The following is a 17,106-nucleotide window of genomic DNA, read 5'->3' on the forward strand; positions in this document are numbered from 1 at the left end:
GGATTTAAACAACAAATTCATGTTTCTATAGTAACACAATTACTATACTTCATGAATTTAGATTCACAGGTTATTTCAAAATTTAATTTTGAGTAAGTAACAACGTGTGGGGTCGGATCCCTGATTAATGTCTAATTTGCATACTCGTATATGCAAGGGGCCGACGTATGGTTCTCAGTAGGAAGTGACAACTTGGAGACGATGGCTTGCGGTATATACAGTTTTACTTTATACATGTAGATACAGAGCTCCAGATAAGCTGTGTATCTGCGTGAAATACGCATCAGAAATGCAGAAATACGCAGTAAAATATAATCCAAGCGTATCAAATACGCAACGAACATTACAGATACGCTACAAAACTAATATTTGTGTGTATCATCAAAATATTGTGAAGTAACCCTGCGTATTTGATTAGCAAATCAGCAACTTATTTGAAATTATAAACGGGCATTCCGTCAACCTTGCCAAACTCCACGATGACAGTCACATCATGATCATTTGCCATCACACTCTCGTGTGGAAGTATCGTGGTATTTTTTAGTCCTATAAAGCTCTCAAACCCACACGACACCAATTTGCAGGGACTGGATGAATAGAGTTTTTAAATATTTAACTTAAATACCCACATGTGTAAAAACTAGTGGGTAACAGAAATTTGAATACGCAGATAGAATTACTGATACCCAATGATTTTAAAATGCATGGGTAAAATACCCACAACACCAAAAGCTAATCTGGAGCTCTTTAGATAGATACATACAAAAGACACTATGTACCAGGTCAGCACATAGTGGTTGTGGTTGTTGTCTAGGTGCCCCGGAGCACCCAGCCTAACCCTAGCTAGGCTAAGGGTAAGACCTTTCTTTTTCTTCCTTCTTTCTGGGGGGCGGTCGGGTAGCCTAGTGGTTAAAGCGTTCGCTCGTCACGCCGAAGACCCGGGTTCGAATCCCGACATGGGTACAATGTGTGAAGCCCATTTCTAGTGTCCCCCGCCGTGATATTGCTGGAATATTGCTAAAAGCGGCGTAAAACCATACTCACTCACTCCTTCTTTCTGGACCAAGGCTTATATAGCCAAGGTCACCTGACATTTAGTAAGTAATAAATATAAATGTAAACAGTAAATCATCAGTGACATACTTGCACATCCTGTTCAGGATGGCAGACGGTCGATGTACACAAAAATGGGGATTAACAAATAGGATTAGCATCTTATAAATAACAGCAATTAAGTGTTTCAAGGCATATAGATGTCATGGCTCCAGGGTAATGAGCCTTTGCAATTAAATGTTCTTCAGACAATGGGTGTCGTAAATCAGTTTCTATGACATAAGTTTAAAATTAAGGATTTAGTGTAGAACCCGTTATACAGCAACCATGCAATATTATTTTATTTTTTTAAACAAAAATAGTTTTTCCCAGTTTGTCTGGCCGGGGCACGTAGTTTGGTATCCAAGATAGATCTCACTGTTCCATGTGTTCTATAGATGATTGTGTATTGTTAATTGAGCAGAAACAGTGTGTGTATGTTCGGAGTGTTATGTCGGAAGGTGACTTCAAGTTTATCAAGAGGGTTTAACTGAAGTTGCATTAGAAACATGCATGGATAGATGACTCCCTCTCGAGTAGATATTGTCTGGTGTTCAGAAATATACTATTAATACTTGATACATGACACAGCTACTGCATTTATATACATTTTTGTTTTGCTAAGGTACAAACATATTTTGTGCAATGCGATGTTGTCATGTGACACAATACAAGAAGTAAACGCATACTTGGTGCTGTGCCTTCTTCTTCTACAGGTTATCTTGTGTCTGAATCAAGAAATACCGGGAAACTTTGTGCAGTGCCCCCCCCCCCATGAGACAAATGCCAATCTTTGTCACTACTTCCTTTTTTGAGAAGTATTGCCTCACAAACTGTGTGAAGAAATGTTGCTATGTCATAAATAAATACAGGTGGCCAAGTGATCTAAGGTGCCGCGATTCATTGAGTTGCGTCCCTTGGGCACGCCAGAAACCTATGATTGTGGGTTCGAATCCCGGTTCGCCCCGATTATGTTTCTAGGTTTGTCAGCACCACACCCTGCTCGTGGGTTTCACCAAAGGGGTAAACGTCTGAGACCTGCATCACTTCGGGCTTTTAAATTTCCTCCCACATTAAACTGACACACTGGAAATAACTGGAATACTGTTAAAAGCGGCGTTAAACCCAACTCACTCACTCACTCACTCACTCACTCACTCACTCACTCACTCACTCACTCACTCACTCACTGTTGAATGTCAGCTTCTAAAATGAAGTTCAGTTCATATTCCATCCCCTCTAACTTGTTCCAAGTCACCACACTCATTCCCTCTTGAAAACAAGTTCATTTCCCCAATACCCGCCCTGGTCAATTTCACCATGCTCAATATGTGTTGAAAACCTCGAAATCACCGTTTCAAATCCTGACATGCTACATTACCCACAGGAATGTCTCAGACACAAACACCCTCCCAGCATTCACACCTTCTGACTGAGGAAGCACCATTCAATCTCACATAATTACATGGCACGTTGATCCCTGACATTCATCCTTTATTGGGCAAGATGAGTCAAAGTTCATCCAGAGAATGTCTGTGCCCTGAAGCTGCGTCTGCCTCAGGGCTTCTCCGAGGGAGTTTTCACGTCTGCTTCTGTTGAGGTGCTCAGTGTTCTTTGATGGAGGTTTGACGTCTGCTATGTGGACCTCGGGGCCCTAACAGGTGGTCTTTAATCATTGTGGTCAAGGGCTGTGTCCGGTATTAGGGGTCAGTATTGTCCAACTCAAGGGGGTCAGTGTAATGGGGGTGGTGGACTATCGAGATGTGACACTTGTGATTTACAGGAACAATTGTGTTGGGGTATTGTGGAGGGTGGCCATTTTGGATGTCAGGATGTTGATTGGATAAGAGTTTCAATTTGTTGAAGCTTGAGAAAGGATGTTTGGAGAGACCATTTATCTTGAATATTTGTCTTTATTTAATTAAATGTTGTCAAAAATAGATTCTTTCAATTGTATCTACTGATTAGATTTCTGTGTGTGTGGGGGGTAGCCATGTTAAAGTGTGCATGGTCTCGCGGTAGGCTAGCGCAATAAGACCTGGGCATAAGTCTGGACTAGTACGCCCACGCACACACACACACACTAATACACTGTGACACATGTGCATGCACGCCACTACACTATAAAAGTGCAATATTCTGGAACCCCATTTCACCTGACCTGGGTAGATTTCTTTCACTCTTTTCATTGGGATAATCCTGTCCTACCAGCACTGACTGTGACCTATTGCTAGGATATGAGGTCATATGAATCTTACTCAATATTGCAGGGAACTGAACAATATTCAGCTTCCTCTCAAGTTGAAATAAACTAACTTACACATTTCAGTAAGTTGTTTCATAACAGTAAGACAAGTTACAGTGGGTGGTGAACAGTATTTAATGCCCTAGTGTGATTCAGATGTGGAGGTGCTCCACTACGTATGGAGACAGGAAGATATACCAGCACATCTGTTTGAGGAGACAACTTGTTTTTATTTCCACGATCAAGCGGACGAATGTCACATTCTACTTTACTGCCTGCTGTATGCTCATATTTGGTTGAATCTTTGTGCTAAATGCGAAGACTTAGGGACTGGTCAGATGTTTCACCCATCCCCCCCCCACCCCCCCACCCCCCCACCCCCCCACCCCCCCACCCTACCCCAACACACACTACATGTAACAGGTTTTCAGGACAACCCCCACCCCCCCACCCCCCCATTACCAATCTAATGTTCTAATTTTGGGATTTTATTATTTGTCATGAAACTGATTGATATGTCAGTACCATGTTGGAGTTTTTACTATTTTCTGACCAAAATTCAAGTTTATACTATTTTCAGACCAAAATTCAAGTTTTTACTACTTTCTGACAAAAATTCTAGTTTTTACTATTTTTGGACCAAAATTCAAGTTTTTACTATTTTCAGACCAAAATTACTTCTGATTAACAATACTTGCACAAAAACAAAAAAATTCTGAATTCCTTCAACCTGTACCCCTTCTGACGCAAACCTCCCACCCCTGCCTCTCTATCACTAATCCTTTCTTATGACATCTTAAGCTGTTATCAGAATGTCAAATCTTAATGTATTCACAGGTCAAAGAACACGTATAATGAGGTCCAATGCAAAGGTCATTAAATATTTTGCACAGGTCAAAGGCCATGCGTAACCATTTTCCTTGAGGCAGTTCTTTGGCCGATAAAGAACTTGTTCACAGGAGATAAAAGATTGGTATCAGCTTTAATCTCTAGCCTTTGACTACTGATAGGTCTTCTGGAAATGTTTGTGTATATAAGCTAATTGAAGATCTTCAGATCTGTTTTTGTTAAAGATCTTCTGCAGGGCATAGCGTTGATGGTGTTGATCCTCAAGAACATCAAACTCTTTGATGGATTCTAATTAGTAGGTGCAGAGATAAGAAACTATTGACAGTATATATATTGCCATATTCATAGGATTAAGCACTTGGGGATTTAATTAGGATTAAAAATTATTTGCCCTTGGCAAATTCGAATGATTATTATTTTTTTTAAATTTGGGTATTTGTTAAAGTGCTTATTTTCTGAATTTCGGAGGTATTTTATTATTGTATTTTAACTTTGCATGCCATGCATTAATTTAAAACTAAGCATGGAAGTCTTTTCTTCTATATAGGTCCTGTTTTCAGTAGTTATCTGACCCGTGAAGATCCGGGGTAGAATAGGTCTTCAGCAACTCATGATTGCCGTAAGAGGCGACTATGCTTGTCGTAAAAGGCGACTAATGGAATCGGGTGGTCAGGCTCGCTGACTTGGTTGATGCATGTCATCGATCCCAATTGTGTGGATTGATGCTCATAATGTCAATCACTGAATTGTCTGGTCCAGACTTGATTATTTACACACAGCTGTCATATAGCTGGAATATTTCTGAGTGCAGCGTTAAAATCAAACCAACCAACCAGTAGTTATCTAGGATTTGAAACTAAGTGCCCTTGGCCAGTGAATTGGGAAACTATTTTGTTCAAAATTGGGATTGATCAAAGTTCCTATTTTCTTAATTTCAAAGATATTTTGGATTTGCACTGAATGCAATAATGCAAATTGTGCATTAAAGCCTCATTTTCTTCATTGGTCCTGTCATCAGTGATCTAAAAGTCTGCTGGACCAAGCCATCATATTGGTCACATGAATTAAGAACGTGTAGGGACATTGACTGCTGACATGTAACCAAATATCAGCCTCCGAGCAGGCCTAGAGTGAGTGAGTGAGTGAGTGAGTTGGGTTTAACACCGTTTTTAACAGTATTCCAGTTATATCACAGCGGTCAGCTTAATGTGGGAGGAAAGCCCAAGGAATGCATCTCTCAGACGTTTACCACTTCGGTGAAAGCCACGAGCACAGGTATGGTGCTGACAAACTAGAAACATAATCAGGGCGAACCGGGATTCGAACCCACAATCATAGGTTTCTGGCGTGCCCAAGGGACACAACTCAATGAATCCCAGCGCCTTGACGACTTGGCCACCTGTGCCCTGTGCAGGCCTAGAGAAACCCCGGACACAAATAAAACATTGCAAGTAACTTTTTACAAATGAACCGCTATCACCCACACTTGTTTTTGAGGTGTCAGGGAGCAAAAAGCAATCTAAAATATTTTTTAATGTTTCCGAAAATATATTTGAAATGGAGTATACCAAGCCCATGTGAAATTTCACTTATCTGCTCATACAATTCATAAACATATATTCATGTGATAAGGACATATTAGCTTGCTTGTAAGCATGTTATTTGACAGATGCAGGTCAGGATCGGACCAATTGATTGCGGCCCTATCTTTATGGTTTTATTACTGAGAGGGTGTGAGTGTTATAGTGGAGCAATGGAGCATCTACAGCCTTGTATTTCACTGTGTTGATGGCCCCGTGAGACAGGGGGGCTGTAAACATGTCAGGGTGAGGGTCGTGCTTGCCACTTACATGACCACTGCCTGGTTGCTGGGTCCATGTGGGATGTCAGTATTTGGGCAGTAGACGTTTGGCGCAATCCAGCCTTCAATATTCAAACTAGTCCTGTAGCCAGATCAAAAGTTTCTTAAAACCAACTTTTTTTCTTCTTTTTAAATTTTTTTTTTTATTCAATTCAGTATATGACATTACAGAGTAATACATGGAGTGGCACGCTTGTAGCATACTTGGTAGGTATAGGTTACCTATACAGCAGACAGCAGGTCAGCAAGTTTAAGTTCGCTACAGGTGTCCATCAAAGTTTACACATGGTGAAAACGGGCAAATATTTGCCATATTTATCAACTAAGTGTGAAGCTAATTCCTTACAAATTGGTTGTGTAAAAAAAAAAAAGATATTAAAGAAAAATTAAAAAATAAAATAAATAAAAAAAACAACTTGTCCTGCCAGGCAAGTGGATATTATTTTGTACTTGACCTGCAATATTTTCACTTGCCCTTTTAGATTATTTTTATATGTTCTCAATTATTATTACCATTTTCTGTAATTCTGTAATTAATTTTTTGTCAACTCTTTTTACTGATTTTGCATATTGTTGTGAGTAATTATTGGTCTGTCCTCACTCACTCACTCAGGCACTCAGGCACTCAGGCACTCACTCACTCACTCACTCACTCACTCACTCACTCACTCACTCACTCACTCACTCACTCACTCAGGATTAAAGACACAAAGTTACCAAGACCTACAGATAAGTGAAATATACACCCCACCTGAAGATATTATGTCGTGCTAGGCAATAAAAGTTATTTTTGCGCACATATCAAGTATCCAGCTTGGAACCAGAAAGGTCAAGGTGGAACAGGTTATTTAAACTCATGGGCTGATAATCCGAGCCCAGAAAGTTTACGAGTCTGGAACAGATGACGACCCTATTTGTTATTGGTTTCCCAGTTATTGGAATTCAACGTTTCACCTGCCCAGGAGATATCAAGACAACCCTTTCAACATGATTATTTCACGATTGAAGTGTTTATGGTCTGGGATGATAGATGGCATGTTTGTATGTCAGCTGCCATGGCGACAGTGGTAGGCGTGTTTAGCGTGATGAGTGAGTGAGCGAGTTGGGTTTAACGCCACTTTTAGCAGTATTCCAGTTATATCGCGGCGTGTCAGCTTAATGTGGGAGGAAAGCCCGAAGTGATGCAGGTCTTAGACGTTTACCATTTCGGTGAAACCAACGAGCACGGGTATGGTGCTGACAAACCTAGAAACATAATCGGGGTGAACCAGGATTCGAACCCTAAATCATAGGTTTCTGGCTTGTCATCCAGTTCCCACCCTTGCTGAATGAGGCTGGAATTACTGGGCTCGATCGTAGCACCACCAGTGCCTATTACAAGTTATGTCCCTTTATGTCCCTCCTATTTACCAATCAGATTCCATCTCTCATATCCCTTGCATTTGCTTCAAACAAAATGGTGGCGCCCAGTCAAGATGATCTGATTGGTAATTGACCGCCTCCGTGGTCTAGTGGTAGAGCGTCCGCCCGGAGTGCGGAAGGTCTGGGGTTCGATCCCCGACCGCGTCATATCAAAAGACGTTTAAAGATGGTACTTGTTGTTACCCTGTCTGGCGCTCGGCATTAAGGGGCTAAAACAAGGACTGTCGGCTCGGAGTCAGTATACTGTGTCTGAGTTGGGTATTCATGTTAAACTGCGGCATGGTATCTCAGTGAGCTAGCACTATAAATCGGCATCAGTCCGGGCTAGTACAAGCAGCCACACAAACACACACACGTACATGCACGTCGCTATATAAGTGCAATAATCTTTGACACGACGTTAAACCCTATTTCACCTCACCTCTGATTGGTAATCAAGATCTACATTGTGATAATACTAGTCTTACATCATGAAGAGCATGAAATCAAGTGAGCACCTTGATTAGAAACATGAAAAGATTTGGAAAAGATCTTTTGATGTCGAGTTGGCAGTGCACATATTTTTGCAAATCCTGCAATCGACAGAAATCTGCATGACAGTTTATGAACCGGATGTCGATTTTGATTGGCCTATGCATAGACGCGTTTGTCCAGCCAAAATATAACTCCATAATACCAGCCTAGTTTGGCAAGACTGGAAACTGGACTTTTAAAGTCAGTTAACTCCCTTGCCTCAGGAAGATGACGGTCACTCTATGCAAGTACCTCTCAGTCCCCTAACAGAAGGTCAAACCAGGATTTGGTTCACAAACTGTACTTATGTAGGGAATCAAAACTGGACCTTTGGCTTGATGAGCAAACACTTTAACCACTAGGCTACCCGACTGCCCCCCTTCCCTCTGTGCAAGTGCCTCTCAGCATATGACAGTCCCCCAACAGAAGGTCAAACCAGGATTTGGGTTCACAAATTGTACTGATGTAGGGAATCAAACCTGGACCTTTGGCTTGATTAGCAAACACTTTAACCACTAGGCTACCCTACAGCCCCTGTTTGGAGAAAATATTGATGTGTAGGACTAAAATGGATATTTTCATTCTCCACAGCTGTCGAGAATATTGACATTCATGTCACTCTGTGATATGGCCTCATTATGATGTCTTTCCCGGTTTTATTGATTCTGTTGTCAATTACCTGCAAACCTAATATTATAATGGATTATCAGAGGTTGATGTTACACCAGCCTCCAAACAAATAATGAAAATGAAAATGATAACATGTTCAAAATAATCATCTTAAATAAAACACGGAATTTGAATTACAGCGAACTATGTTTATAACGAACACGCTTATACGAACTGACGGATATAAAGGACTGCTTTTTGGACCCCTCCATTAGCTGTATATATGTGTATATGCTTATAACGAACTATGGTTATAACAAAACTAAAATTAGTGTTCCCTTTGAGTTTGTTATAACTGTAGTATTAACAAACGTTAAGCATGTTAATGCCAATTCACCAGTAAAACGAACCAAAGATGTCCTGGCCTATGAAGATATTTTTACTTTGAGTAAATGATGAACACCATCAAAGGTTGTCTAGATGATTATACAGTGAGTGAGTTGTGTCAGCTTAATGTGTGAGGAAAGCCCGAAGTGATGCAGGTCTCAGACATTTACCACTTCAGTGAAACCCACGAGCGTGGGTATGGTGCTGACAACCTAGAAACATAATCGGGGCGACCCGGGATTCGATCCAACAATCATAGGTTTCTGGCGTGCCCAAGGGACGCAACTCTGCACAGCGAATCGCGGCGCCTTAGACGACTGGGCCACCCGTGCTCTCTGATTATACAAGCTGTCTGCGACTTTAGTGACAAGTCTGAAGGCCGAATTTAGTAATCGTCTGTTTCAGCTGCTAATAGACCATGTAATAACACTGAAATCTTCTAAAAATGATGTTAAGAGCTGTGTTTGTGCTCGTTGTCTCAAATGTTTTCAGCACAGACAACAAGCTGGTACATTATCCATAAACCATCTTCCGGCCCAGCGACTCAACTCGACATGACAATGAAGACGATAAAACAGACTTGGGAGAGCATGGGATTATTATTATCACAATTTTATCAGACACCTACATGATGTATGCACGACTTAATTCATTTACCATGAGTTACAGACGAGAAGTACGAATAACGACACTGACGGCAACTTGGGGACAGGACAGCTACCACAAGGCACTGACAGGACATGTTGTTCAGATGAATAACGACATTCAAGGTTGTTCCACGACAGACGTTAAACCTAGAGGCCTTTATTAAAATCTATTCAGTTTTATCGAAGCTTGTCAAAAGCAGGCAGGCATATTTGACGTTCGATTCATGTCAGCCCGCCCATGGTCTGTTGAATGCTTTATGTGAACATTATCATTGCATGGTTGTTGGATGTAATTACACACTGTACGCTGGGTAGTCGGGAAATGGCTTTATAAACTTGAAAACCGTTCAACTTTCACTATGCTCAAGTCGCGTTAGAGTGTTACTTTTTCCTGATAATTGTAGTCTAGAGTCGTTTAGAAAAGGGACATCCTCGTGGAGTATCTTTATCTTCACAGATGGCTTAATTCTGTCAATACACAATGGTCGAATTCAGTTAAAATTTTGCTCTTTGTTCGTTTTCGTAAAGATTGTTATTTCAAAGTATGCAGCATGTGACATGCCAATGAACATTAATGGATTTCAAACATTTTTGATAAATACACGTTTGAAAAATATCATATGAAATCGTTTCATAATGTAAAGGGCGTTTTTTTGTTTAACGCTGCACTCAGCAATATTCCAGCTATATGATGGTGGTCTGTAAATAATCGAGTCTGGACCAGACAATCCAGTGATTAATATCATGAGCATTGATCCACGCAATTGGGATCGATGATGTGCATCAACCAAGTCAGCCATCGTGACCACCCGATCCTGTTAGTCGCCTCTTACGACAAGCCTAGTCGCATTTTACGGCAAGCATGGGTTGCTGAAGACTCATTCTTCCCCGGATCTTCACGGGTCTAATGTGAAAGGAAAGGGAAGTCAGATACATGTTAAGTCTTTGAAAGGAAGGCATTTAGAAGTGATACACATAAGGAAGAGTATTTATGGATGTCAACTTCTTTATTATGAAGAATTATGATAAAGAAGTTGACATCCATAAATTCTCACACTTTGATTAATATTAGGTGCGAAAATAAGTTATTAAGAAATTGCTGTGAAAACATTCATAAACATTAGCACTCATATTCATGACATAAACATATCAGCACTAACATTCATGATGTAAACATAGCACTATTCATGACATAATCATTCCCGTGTTAAGGAATCTATATGCCCAGGTAATTGGACAGGAGGTCAAGGGTCATACACAGGTTCAACACGACCCTTCACCTTTCCAGCAATCAAAACAATCGGTGTTTCATTGTCAATTGGAAATGAATCAGATAAAGTAACTCTCCAGTCGAATGGCTCCTCATGCGCCGGACTGGTTGAAGTATGCTGGCGCATGTGTCGGAGTATTTGTTTATTCGTCTGCGGTCCTGAATTCATTGGCTTATCAATACAGCAGCGTGTGAACTGACTGTTATGATGGTCTCGTGTGTGTATGCACGGTGTGAGTTTGTGACAATGTGGCCACCCAGTGCCGGATGTGATAGCTTGTCGAAGTGCTATTAGCATTGTTTCTTTTAGGACATGCCACATTTGGGAGGGTCAGTTTTGTAATGTTTGCTGACTGAACGACTGGCCCATGATTTCATCACTGTTGACAAGTTTATCGCCTGAGAAGAATATAAATGGCCAAATACTGTCTTTTTACAATTGATTTTTTAGAGGGATAAGAATTTGGGACTGATACAGAGCTCCAGATAAGCTTTTGGTGTTGTAGGTATTTTACCCATGCATTTTAAAATCATTGGGTATCAGTAATTCTGTCTGGGTATTCAAATTTCTGTTACCCACTAGTTTTTACACATGTGGGTATTTAAGTTAAATATTTAAAAACACTATTCATCTAGTCCCTGCAAACTGGTGTCGTGTGGGTTTGAGAGCATAATAGGACTAAAAAATACCACGATACTTCCACAAGAAAGTGTGATGGCAAATGATCGTGATGTAACTGTCATTGTGGAGTTTGGCAAGGTTGACGGAATGCCCGTTTATAATTTCAAAATAAGTTGCTGATTTGCTAATCGAATACGCAGGTTTACTTCACAATATTTTGATGATATGCACAAGTTTTATTTTTGTAGCGTATCTGTAATGTTCGTTGCGTATTTGATACGCTTGGATTTTATTTTACTTCGTATTTCTGCATTTCTGATGCATATTTTAAGCAGATATGCACCTTATCTGGAGCTCTGCTGATATATGTAAACATCATTTAAGTATTGTACGTTTGTTTTGTATCTGTGAGATGTTGAGAAAGGAATAGTTATTTGTTCCTTGCTCAGCAATATTCTGGTGTATTGCAGCAATATTGTAAATTAAGAAGCCTGTGTTGGACAAACCAGTGACTGATATTATGAGCAATGTCCGGGAGTACACTGACACACAAACAAGTCGGAGCCATTGAGTCGCCTCTTTCAACAAGCGTAGGTTGCCGGGGGACCTGTTCTAGCCCGAGAGGATCTGGTATACTAAACAAACACTGTATTTGTTTGTTTCTTTGTTTGTCTGATACTTAGTAATATTTCAACTATATGACGGCAGTCTGATAATAATCAAGTCTGGACCGGTCATCCCAGTGATGTTATGAGCAATGTCGGGGTACGAAGCATGTAGTGACAAATATTAAGAAATATTGAAAAATACTGAGGAATATTGAGAAACATGGAGAAATATTGAGACACTTGGAGAAACATGGAGAAATATTGAGAAAGAGGGAGAAATATGGAGAAATATACGCAGCAATATTCCAGCCATATGACGGCGGGCCCAGACTTGACTACCAACAGGCCACAGATATATTCTGTAATAGTGCTCACTCGCTGTGCTCATTCTATCAACCACTGGTTTGCCGGGCCCAGACTTGACTACCAACGGGCCCAGACTTGACTACCAACAGGTCACAGATATATTCTGTAATAGTGCTCACTCGCTGTGCTCATTCTATCAACCACTGGTTTGCCGGGCCAAGACTTGACTACCAACAGGTCACAGATATATTCTGTAATAGTGCTCACTCGCTGTGCTCATTCTATCAACCACTGGTTTGCCGGGCCCAGACTTGACTACCAACAGGTCACAGATATATTCTGTAATAGTGCTCACTCGCTGTGCTCATTCTATCAACCACTGGTTTGCTGGGCCCAGACTTGACAACCAACAGGCCAAAGATATAGTCTGTAATAGTGCTCACTCGCTGTGCTCATTCTATCAACCACTGGTTTGCCGGGCCCAGACTTGACTACCAACAGGTCACAGATATATTCTGTAATAGTGCTCACTCGCTGTGCTCATTCTATCAACCACTGGTTTGCCGGGCCCAGACTTGACAACCAACAGGTCACAGATATATTCTGTAATAGTGCTCACTCACTCACAAAACAACATTCACTCACGAATATAAAAAAATACAATTCCCATGTTGAGAGGTTCTTAAAGTAATGAAAATAAAACTTAAATGTTAATTGGTGACTAGAGATGGAGTATAAGTTTTCACAAGACCGAATTGCATTTCAAAATATATTTTTGGCCCAGCACATCCTGGCGGCATCTTAAAGTTGGTCCCTTCAGTCTGGTGCTGTTTGTTGCTGTCTCACCTGCCAAGTCCACCCACAGAGTGAAATGTCACATGAATTATGAAGAATTCATCCTGGCCGGAGACAATATACAGAGCCTCCTCATCTTATATAAATATTTGTGTCCTAGATGATTGATCAGGTCTTACTGTCTAGCTCACGGAGACGAACGTTGTCATGATTGATGTCAGAATGAGTCATTATAGTGCTGATGTCCTCAATGTTTTCAGGTTAAATTCTTAAACAAATGTTTTGATAGTAAGTGGTAGTGCCTAGTTTTTCCTTTTATATTTAGCTCTAATATCCAGTAATTAATATAAATGTGTGTTGAAAAAGGAGATGGCGCTAGTGTATCACTGTTATTGTGGTTTGCTGTCAATTCTCATTTCAGTAGCTGTCTTTCATCTTGACAAATCTAAATCATTTACCGTAATCGCTCCAAAAGTACAAAACTGGTTCAAACTTGCTTTCAATATGCATTGAACATCCTTTGCTCCCAACTCCTTTAATCACTATAGCCCAGGGGTACTCCGGGATAGAATTGGTCCCCAGCAACCTATGCCGGTCGTAAAAGGCGACCCAATGGATCGGGTTGTCATGCTTGGGGACTTGCGTGTCATCGTACCCAGATTGTGTGGATCGATGCTCATGATGTCAATCACTGGATTGTCTGGTCCAGACTCGATTATGTAGCCACCGTCATATTGTTGGAATATTGCTGAGTGTGGCATTAATAAATAATAATAATAATAATAAGTCCATTTATACTGCGCCAGATTCCATTCACCAAGTTAATGCTCATGGCGCTACATAGTTTTAGCAAGTAATGCTGATGAAAGGGGGAGTAGAGTTGATAGTGTTGTGTGAAAAGGTGTGTTTTCAGATGAGCCTTAAAGGATGAAAGCGATGGCGACAGCTTAAGATCAGATGGTAGTTTGTTCCATAGCGAAGGGAGCGGTCGTGTAGCCTAGTGGTTAAAGCGTTCGCTCGTCACGCCGAAGACCCGGGTTCGATTCCCGACATGGGTACAATGTGTGAAGCCCATTTCTTGTGTCCCCCGCCGTGATATTGCTGGAATATTGCTAAAAGCGAGGTAAAACCATACTCACTCACTCACTCACTCAATCCATAGCAAGGAAGCGCAGAACTGGAAAGATCTCTGACCAAAGGTTTTGAGACGGGTTTCTGGGACTTGTATCAGGTGGTTATTCTGAACAAGAAACAGCGAGCCCTTTAGAGTAATTACGGTAACCTACCGTTTAATTAGATTAGAAACCGGAGTGCTTCAGAGTCCAATCAGACCTAGTAAATATCTGTTTGGCGTACGCAAATGTCACACTGATTTAGATAACAATGATGTCATACATGACATATCCAACAACGAAAGACACACAGTGAAGTGAAATGGCATGGAGTAGGCCTGATCTACCAATAGCAATCCCGGAATGTTGTGTTCTTACAAATTTGGGAGTGTAAATATCGCGTGGAGAACTGGACAAGTTGAATAAACAGATACAGGTTGAATACGTTTGTAAACACAATTGACAGTAAAGATTTTAGACAAATATTGCACCTGTATGTAGAACCGCTCAACATGATCCCCCAGATGGTGAAGTTTAGCGCCTGGGTGAGACGAAATGTGCTCGGCATGTCAAACAAAGGCTTACGTCGGTGTGAGTCGCTAACATTTCAAAGAAGGGTGTAAAAATGACGTCAGAGGTCACGGTATATTTTGTGTCAATTTGACTTAGATGAAACATGATAGTGTTGATGAAATGTGTTGTAGCATTAATTCGTGGGGTGGTACTTGGAGTTGTGTATTGTTTGTGATTGTCATAGGATTAAATTCAGTTTATGTGAAGATGATCTGTGCTAAATATTAATGTGTGTGTGTATGCATGGTGATAATCTAAGGACAAAGTATGAAGGGTTTGTGTAATAAAGGGGCGATACATTGTAATACTGTTTCTTCAAGTTGGTTGGTTTGTTGTTTAATGCCGCACTCAGCAATATTCCAGCTATGTGACGGCGGTCTGTAAATAATCAAGTCTGGACCAGACAATCCAGTGAGTGACATCATGAGCATCGATCCACGCAATTGGGATCGATTACATGCATCAACCAAGTCAGCGAGCCTGACCACCCGATCCCGTTAGTCGCCTCTTACAGCAAGCATAGTCGCCTTTTACAGCAAGCATAGTCGCCTTTTACAGCAAGCATGGGTTGCTTCATGGATGACCTTGCTTGCGGCTAGTTTTTATCACTGGAAACTTATGGACTTATCATCATTCTCAGGGGGTGTCGTGTGTGTGTTAGTGTAAGCATGTGCGTGCATGTGCGTGCATGTGCATGTGAATGTGTGTGCATGCATGAATGTGTATGGGCATTTGCGTGCATGTGTGTGTGATTTAAAAAAAAGAAAGAAATTTCCTCCAGAGATTATTGAACAAATAATTGCCTGTGGTTTTTACAAGAAACATAATTGTTCGCTAGCATGCTTGATGTACTTCATAAATGTATTATGGAAATAAATAATAAATACTTGACTCCTCCATTTAACATTGAATGTCTTGAAGCTGCCATTGACACAATATTCTGTCTCTACAAAACATCTATCACGTATCCTTGGTATATTTATGTTAATATGAGGGTGCAGGCTATTCCAACCTGCAAACTATTCTCGAGAATTAGGACAGGATAGTGAAATTGAGCTTTTGACACTTTTATCCATATTTCCTAGCTTGTACAGAGTCCAATTCTTAATCGTACTGGCAAGAAATATAAATGTTGTTTATAACTCTTTTGATACCAATTTGTTACAGCTTCCTATTTCTAGTTGAAATCAAGTTGTCAAAAGATTTTTTCCATTTGTTGTTCATACACACAATATAAATAAAATGCCATACTTGTTAAGGACTGATATCCTGGGGGGTAGGGGGAGTGATGGGAGGGATTTTATTGGAGACAAGATATTTTTCAGCTACAGTGTATGCCCTGATAATGATTCAGCACCGTGTTCGAATACTATAAGCCTAAATAATTTTGTTCAATCATCTTGCAACAATGTATTTTTTTATTTTTTATTTTTTATTTTTTTTTACCAATAGTCTGAAGTTTGTTTACTCCCTCTCTCCCTCCCCCACCCCACCCCCGAATATCTAATCCGTTACATCCCTTTTTAATATAGACACTTTTAGTTATGTTTTCTATTTATTTACTTTTTAGTAAATCAACAAAGACATGTTACATAGTCAGACATAAATACCGTATTCGACGTAATAAGCGCCCCGCTCTAATAAGCGCCCACGGCAATATTTGCTAATATATTGGCTAGTGAACAATCCCAATTAGCACCCCTTCCGATTGATCAATGTACCGTATATCGCTGTGTATAAGGCGAGTTTTTCGTACCTAAAATAAGGGGGCTAAGAAGGGGGGTCGTCTTATACACGGAGTCGAAGATCTCACATTTTTTCCCACTAGCGATGTCAACCGGCGTCCGATAGCCAGCCCAGCATTTGACAATAAAACTTCGCATTTCGTCCTCAATAACTGTTCCAATAACTATTTCCATACATAAACATGATTTGTATCTCTTTTCCTTGAATAAAGTTTAATAATTTCTGCAAATAAAGTTGAAATGACCCTCGCCTCGATGCAGATTGACACGGTAAAACAATCAACATCCGCGAGTAGAGAGCCGGAAGTACCGGTAAGCATTTGCATATTGCACATGTGACCTAACATGTGATAACCGGTGAAGCTGAAATCAATTCCCGCTGTTTTTACAGTTGTATTAACAAGTGTTGGAGACGGTGTGTACAAGTGATTGTGGAATAAACACGCTGAA

At 40.5% G+C, this 17,106-nt stretch overlaps 1 protein-coding gene across 1 annotated transcript in view; it reads left to right on the top strand.

Annotated features, from left to right (window-relative positions):
* Positions 1-17,106, top strand: part of LOC124144027 (aminopeptidase NAALADL1-like) — a 62,465-nt gene that overhangs the window by 24,591 nt on the left and 20,768 nt on the right. The gene's annotated exons all lie outside the window — the stretch shown is intronic.

This window comes from Haliotis rufescens, unplaced genomic scaffold (genome assembly GCF_023055435.1).
Source record: "Haliotis rufescens isolate VD_foot unplaced genomic scaffold, xgHalRufe1.0.p SCAF_110, whole genome shotgun sequence".
Taxonomy (NCBI): domain Eukaryota; kingdom Metazoa; phylum Mollusca; class Gastropoda; order Lepetellida; family Haliotidae; genus Haliotis; species Haliotis rufescens.